At 32.6% G+C, this 8,260-nt stretch overlaps 1 long non-coding RNA gene across 1 annotated transcript; it reads left to right on the forward strand.

Moving 5' to 3' along the window:
• The first annotated feature begins 567 nt into the window (after positions 1-567).
• LOC120357853 lies at positions 568-1,595 on the forward strand. The gene is made up of 3 exons (XR_005574859.1): positions 568-937; positions 1,014-1,202; positions 1,481-1,595. It is a non-coding gene; the product is annotated as an uncharacterized LOC120357853 (long non-coding RNA).
• The last annotated feature ends 6,665 nt before the right edge of the window (positions 1,596-8,260 follow it).

The following is an 8,260-nucleotide window of genomic DNA, read 5'->3' on the forward strand; positions in this document are numbered from 1 at the left end:
AAGTAACTATGAGTGACCAATTAGGATGAAGAAGTCTTAATATTTCTTCGTTTTGATTGGTCATTCAAAGTGATTCTACTTAGACCTCCCGTTTGTTTTCTGTTCCTGAACTCCCTGAATTAGTGTGCACTTAAAATGAAATAGATATATATTTGAAAGTTAGTGAAAGCAAGAAGGAACGTTCCAGTGCAGTCTAGTGCAGGAATAGAAAACAAGCCTCTCGTAGGCCGGTATTCATAAGGCTTGTTTTCTATTCCTGCACTAGACTGCACTGGAACGTTCTTTCTTGCTTTCGCTAACTATCAAACCGTTTGTTTTCTGTTCCTGAACTCTCTAAATAAGTGTACACTTAAAATGAAAAAGATAGATGTTTCAAAGTTAGCGAAAGCAAGAAGGAACGTTCCAGTGCAGTCTAGTGCAGGAATAGAAAACAAGCCTAAATATATATCTATTTCATTTTAAGTGCACACTAATTTAGGAGTTCCCTAACAGCAAAACCATTCATATGTCGACTGTAAGTCGACTTTTCTAAGTCAGGCTTTCAGAGTTGACTGCAAGTCGACTTTGCATAGACGTCTGCAGACGTCTTTCAAAAGTTGACTTTAAGACGTCTAGAAAAAGACATTTTGAAATCGACTCGACTGAGCGCCACTGTAGTGAGCGAGCACCGCTGTCACCGCTGCTGCATGTAGCGCCAAGCGAGAGTCATCAAGTTTCTTGCAAGAGTCAATCCGCGTTGTTGTAATCCTACCCGTCTGTCGGGTCTTGTGCTTATTGAATAAAGACTATTAGCTGCAGCCGTTCGGACATACAAAATTCTCTTGTACTCTCCGCTATTTTTTATTATCCATCGGAGCGTGTGCAGCCATACCGGTCATATGCGATTGCCATTGTGAGCCGTTGTTGAGGGACAGACGAGTCGTGAAGTAGGACTATAGTATGTATTTTTTTGTAAAACCATATCAATTAGATATAAATCCGAATATTTAAACGATCAATTGCGAATATTTTAGTTTTGAGATCAGTGGTGCCGAAGCAGTTAAAAACACTGGAGATATGTGTATCGAGATTTCTCTGCCAAAGCATTTCCAATCCATGGTATTTATGTCGGTGTCGAGGTTGAGTGGCACGAAAACTGGCAGAGTCATAAAGAACTTTACGTGACGGAGAAAAGAAGCTACAACTGAACATATTTACTACAAGTGAGCTTTGTCTTCAAAACAAAAATTAATTTGTTCATTTGAAAAACAACATACGTCAACAACTCTCACTTTTAGAGAATTAAAGATGTTTAGTTTTTACAACTGCAGCACTAAAATTAATTAAAAATTGATATTAATTAAATATTGTTATAGATATTAACATTTTGATTTTGACGCTCAATTAATTTTTTTTTTATTTAAGTTGAATTATTTTTTAAATGATTGATTCAATTGTTTTTTTAATAATATCACTTTCAATTTGTGCATTCTAATTGCAGAAAAGAACACAAGGAATGTACCAGCAATCAAGATAAACAAATTATCCCTCAATATCTTGAGTAAAACAAAGTGACATTCTTTATCCACTAGAGATTCGAGTTGCAGAATGCAAAATAAAAAAGAATATTTTATCTTTGCAGCATCTACAACAAAGGATCCATTTCTTAAAAAGTTAGCTAAGTTCTATAATTTATATAGAAAGAACATTTTACATTGACATTGTATAAATTTAGAATCTATACATGTATACACGATATTTAACGAGAGGTGAGAAATAAAGATTTTTTTTCTTATGTGACGTCCATTAATATAATATAGTTAAAAGTTTTTATTATTTTTATTATTATTTTTCTTAACAAATGCATCTGTATACAATAGTAATATTATGCGAGATAATTTTATATACATTAAGTTATTGTGATATACATATACACACACAAAGTTAAACAAATGCGCACAATACATATACACAGATATACACATTTATATTTGCTTTACATATTATAACAATTTTCTTTTTTTTTTTAAATAAAACGAATCAAACAAGTAAAAAATGTTATAACATATTTTCCCAATTTCAATATTCCTTCCTTTACAACTGCATAGAATGTCTGTAGGATGGCTAACTATAGTCGACTTATAGTTGTCTTCAAATGTATGACTTAAAGACGTCTCTAAAAGTCGACTTATAGTTGTCGATTAAAGTGGGACATTGTATGACTTATAGACGTCTTTAAGTCATCTAAAGTCGATTTATGGACGTCCATTTTCCAGACGTCTAGCAGTTATGGCCGACTCATAGTCGACTTAAAGTCGACTTTGTGCTGTTAGGGCACACTAATTTAGGATGTTCAGGAAAAGAAAACAAACAAATAGTCGATTCTTATATTTAAGATTGTCTTAAGGCGCAAGTTTACGCAGCGAATAAAAGCTGGCGTTTTACCCCCTCTCCATCAATTTGGCGAATCCAGCGAATAAACGCTCAAAGTTCGACACAGTTCAACTTTTAGCGACTAAACGCTGGCGTTTACCCCTTCTTCACCAATTTTCATCAATTTGGCAAATTCAGAGGATAAACGCTCAAAGTTCGACACAGTCCAACTTTTAGCAAAACGACGCTGAAATTTAAATATTACATTCCAAATTAATTACCTTCCAAAAGTGAATATATAAGAAAAAAATTATGACTAAAAGGTTAAATCAATCGACATCATCTGAAAATACAAACAAAGTTAATATATATTATATACATATAGTAAGCATACTTTTAGGCTAGGTTGCTTTTTGTTTTTTATTTATGTTAGATAGCTTTATTTGTTATATTGTGTTAATAACTGTGTTTTTTATATTGTAGGAAATTCTGTTATACTTCTGTTATACCCTCATATACTTGTGGTGTGTGCAAAACAATTGTTTGTACCATACAAGAAAGTGAAGAAATATATCGGCACTCTTGTATGAAGGGATATAATGAATGTTACATAAATAAAAATTCATATTATTTTTATCCTAAAAGCGGTAAATACATTAATAACAATTTTGGCCCAAAAGGCCACACCTTTGGGTGTACACCCAAAGACTTTGATTCTGTCCATGGGGAAATTTTCCAAACTAAGATGTCACCACTTTCTACATACTCGCAGTTCATGATTAATGATACGACTAAAGCTTATTGGTCGTTACGTTAATCATGAACTGTAAGTATGTAGAAAGATAGTGACTTCTCAATTTGGAAAATCTCCCCATGGACAGAATCAAAGTCCTTGGGTGTACAGTCGTGTTCATTATAGTTGCGACACTTTTTCTTTGATGGTTTTTGAAATGTAGCCTTGCTCATCGAGCGGCGAACGTAATTGGCTGGATCCACAAGTAAGAACCAATCATGTCCTCAGCTCTCGTTATAGTTGCGCGTTCAGAAACGCATCTAAGAAAAAGTGTCGCAACTATAATGAACACGACTGTACATCCAAGAACTTTGATTCTGTCCATGGGGAAATTTTCCAAACTAAGAAATCGCTATCTTTCTACATACTTACAGTTCATGAATAACGTAACGACCAATAAGCTCTGGTCGTTTCATTAATCATGAACCCCGAGTATGTAGAAAGTGGTGATTTCTCAGTTTGGAAAATTTCCCCATGGACAGAATCAAAGTCCTTGGGTGTACAGTCATGTTCATTATAGTTGCGACACTTTTTCTTTGATGGTTTTTGGAATGTAGCCTTGCTCATCGAGCGGCAAACGTAATTGGTTGGATCCATAAGTAAGAACCAATCATGTTCTCAGCTCTCGTTATAGTTGCGCGTTCAGAAACGCATCGAAGAAAAAGTGTCGCAACTATAATGAATACGACTGTACATGTAGTAATACATGTATTGGTAGCACATGTATTACTTAAATAAGCAGAACAAAATTGAAAGATGGATAATGAAATCAGGGTAAATTAAGAAACAGTTTTATATTAAATTTATTATTTGTAATAGCTGTTCTGTAATAACATTCTGTCATATCCAACTTTCTTGATATATGTTGAAACAAAATTTTAAGGTTATAGTTGTACATTAATAGATGTCCGTGTTGCTTGAATTTCTTGCATGTAAAAATGCCTTCTTTTTCTTAAATGCCTAACATATATTTATTTTGTTTTAAATATGTAGAACTGACTGTAGCATGTTCATTGAAATTAAGATTACAAGAAAAGTGGTTAATATAGTTAGAACACATATTGTATAACTAAATGTAATTACTGCATGAATGCATGATCATAGTAATCGTAAAAACAAATTATAATTAGTTGCTATGTAACGATGCATGTCTTATTTATAATTACGATCTTCTTCACTTTGTTATTATCTCTCGTTGTAACAAGACGTTCTATAATTTACTTCCTACTAATAAAATAAAGTTATTACTATAAAATAATAGTAAATTTATTTACATAACTAACATTGGTTATGGGCCCAGAACACTGTTTAGTGTTTAAATAAAAATTAGTGAAGTGCTCTGAAGAACGGCATTACAAAGATTTCGTTTCTGTTGAATCTCCTAAAAATCCAAAGGAAGAGATTCTGAAGAGAGAAAATGGCAGAACTACATAGTCACGTTACAATTAGTAAACTAAAAGGAAGAGAGAATTATTGTACACCCAAGGACTTTGATTTTGTCCATGGGGAAATTTTTCAAACTGAAAAGTCGCTATCTTTCTACATACTTACAGTTCATGATTACCCACATAGCACGTAATATTTCTGTGATATCACAGAATCATTGCAATATCACAGAAATATTACATATTACTATGAAATATCACAGAAATATTACTATGATATTATACAGTGATAATGACATTGAAATATTCCACTGATATCACAGAAATATCACAGAAATATTATTGTGATATTACACAGTGATAATAACATTAAAATGTTCCAATGATATCATTGCAATATATTGTTGCAATATTTAATTTCAAAGAACAAGATAATGTCAAATGACGTTTTTATTATGTCTTATTAATGCAACGTCACTATCTCTTTGATTAATTTCGATATTTTTAGTATCCTTAATATTCTTGGTAATTTCGGTATCCTATAGAAGAAATCAACTTACAAATAAAATAATTATGTTTTTGCCCTTTCGTGGAATAAAAGTAAATGTTAAGAAAAAAAATTAATTAACTTTATTATTAGTTTAGATATTTACTTAGTTTATTCCTTAAACTGTATATATGTATAAACTATAATGTACTCTCTTCTATGTAATCTATCAATTTAATTATTGCTTTACAATAATGATTTTATTAAAAAATTACAGAAAAACCTTTGTATTTGTATTTAATTATTGCTCGATCAATAATGATTTTATTAAAAAATTACAGAAAAACCTTTGTATTTGTCTTATTGCCATTTATAATTTTTACAGGAGCACAAAATTGATTTTAATTTTTAAAAATTTTTATCATGAGGAATTTAAAAAAAAAATGTTTACAAAAAGTTTTGTTAATACACATTTATTATTTACTTGGTAATAAATATTTCAAAGTATATTTAGAAGTTTTTAAAAAAATATACATTTTCACGTCATTTAATATTTACTGTTTGGTACATTATTTTGTGAAATAGTTTATACATTAATAGTAATTAGACTATTATACACTACAGTAAAAGGTTTTTCAAGTTAATTAAAATATTAAGTTTCCAACAAATTTTTCTTTAGATTTCACTTTTTTTCAACTCTATTAAAAAATATGATTATATATATTCTATCATTAATTAGGTATTTTACAATGTTCATTAATTATATGTATGTATATAATGTTGCGGCTCGGTCACCGACCGTCACAACATACGACGAAACAAGCGAGCGCGTGCACAGCCGCTATGCGGTCCCGCCGTGTGTATAAGACTCCACGCAAACAAGTGAGTGCTGGCACCACCGCTAGGTGGCCGCGCCGCTGGAGACCTTCTCGTGAGTCAAGTGCAGCCACAGGTGTTATAGGTGTTATATCTAGACGCCACTACGGCCGGGCCGACTCACCATGACTCACTAACTCACACTTCAGTGAGATTTTAAAGAAAATCGTTGCTTGTTGTAATTTGGAAACGAATACTTGTTTTAATTTTTTTTCCAATGTAACGTCCCTTGAAAAAAAAGTTGATAAACTTGTTTCAATAAACTGATTACTGATCAGTAACTGATTATATTTTGTCAGTTACTGATCAGTAATCAGTTTATTGAAACAAGTTTATCAATTTTTTTTTAAGGGGTACGCGTGGAACGCTGTTCCATATAAAATTTTATATTTTTACATATAAATAATATTTTGTATTGTTATTTAATCTTGAACATAAATTAAAATTATAATTCAAATTGAATCTTTTTTAACAAAAATGAAAAAGGATACAAGAGATTATTTTTTGTAAATTAAACATTTATTACGTTTACATTATTGTATTCTGTTTTAATAAATATAATTCTTTTTTTTATGTTTAATATGTATTATATGTAACAATATAAAAATAATGTTAAGAATAACAATAAAAATAAAATAAATTGAAATAATTTATTTATTTAATTTCTTGCAATATTATTTAAATATCATATAAACATCACAGAAATATTGTGAAATATCACAGTAATATTACTATAAAATATCACAGTAATATTACTGTGATGCGTTTTCGCGGACATTTTAATATTACTGTGATATCACAGTAATATTTCGTGATATTTCTGCAATATTTCATTTGTAATATTGCAATGTAAAAATGATATTGCTATGATATCACTGCAATATTACGTGCTATGTGGGTAATGTAACAACCAATAAGCTCTAGTTGTTTCATTAATCATGAAACGCGAGTATGTAGAAAGTGGTAACTTCTCAGTTTGGAAAATTTCCCCATGGACAGAATCAAAGTCCTTGGGTGTACATGGAAAATTGCCATGCAGAGCCTGCTACAATTGAACGGTCTATGGAAAGCCATCCAGGGAACGGAGACTAATGAAGAGAAAATAACGAACGCAAAAGCAAGAATAATTTTAAGCGTAGACGAGTCGATCTTCGTGCATGTGTCAAAAGCGACGACAGCGCAAGAAGCGTGGAAAAATCTTCAGTCGGCATTCGAAGACACAGGACTTACAAGAAAGGTGGGTCTACTTCGTAAGATCACAACTACAAGATTGGAAACCTGCGGAGGATTGATGGATAAATATGTCGGCGAGATTATGTCTACGGCGCACCAATTGACTTCCATCGGTTTCAAGATTAATCAAGAATGGCTTGGAACAGTATTGCTAGCGGGCCTTCCCGATAAATATCCGCCAATGATAATGGCATTAGAAGCTTCTGGAATACAGATCACGGTAGATTCTATTAAGACTAAATTGCTGCAAGAGACAAGCTGCTAGAAAAGTACTGCGGAAGGAGAAACAGTTTTTCATGCGAAGCGTCAATTCAAAAGTGGAAGCTCAAAATTCAAACCGAGGAAGTTCATTTGTTGGAACTGCGGCAAACCCGGTCATTCGGCGAATAATTGCAACGAGAAGAAGAAAGAAGAGAAGGAGAAGAAGCCGGAGCAACGAGAAAAGAAGAAGAGTGAAACCAGCACCAAAGTGGCGTTTCTCACGACAGCCTTCATAGCGGACAGCGGCACGTACGAAAGCGGGACCTGGATCATCGATTCAGCGGCAACGGCACACATGTCTCCAAAGAGGGAACTCTTCGAATCTTTTACTCCCCTGGCCAACGCAGAAGTAGCGGTAGCGGATGATATGCGGTTAGAGATAAAAGGAAAAGGTACTGTAAATCTTGTAATTAATTTAAATGGCCGAGTCAACGAAATCACAGTAAGAAGTGTATATTTCGTACCAGATTTGAAAGTTAACTTACTATCCGTGCGTAAAATAACAGAGAAAAACCTAATTGTAAAGTTTAATAAAGATTGTTGCAAAATATCAGATAATTACAATAATAATCTAATTGCGGTTGCGAAAAGTAAAAATAACCTGTACGAATTGATACATCAGAAAGAACTAGCGTGTAAGAGTAAGATTGTTAGTACTCTTGAATGGCATAGGAGGTTAGGACATTTGAATCGCCATAGTATGAAAGTCTTACAAGATCAACACGCGCGTAGATTAGATTTTAAAAATCCGGGAGAGGAACCATGCGAAGTTGCGTTAAAGGGAAACAAACGCGACGACCTTTTATTAAAAGCGACATTAGAGAAAAGAAAGCGTCAAAACTCTTAGAGTTAGTCCATACTAATATTTGCGGA

Source organism: Solenopsis invicta, chromosome 5 (genome assembly GCF_016802725.1).
Source record: "Solenopsis invicta isolate M01_SB chromosome 5, UNIL_Sinv_3.0, whole genome shotgun sequence".
Taxonomy (NCBI): Eukaryota; Metazoa; Arthropoda; class Insecta; order Hymenoptera; family Formicidae; genus Solenopsis; species Solenopsis invicta.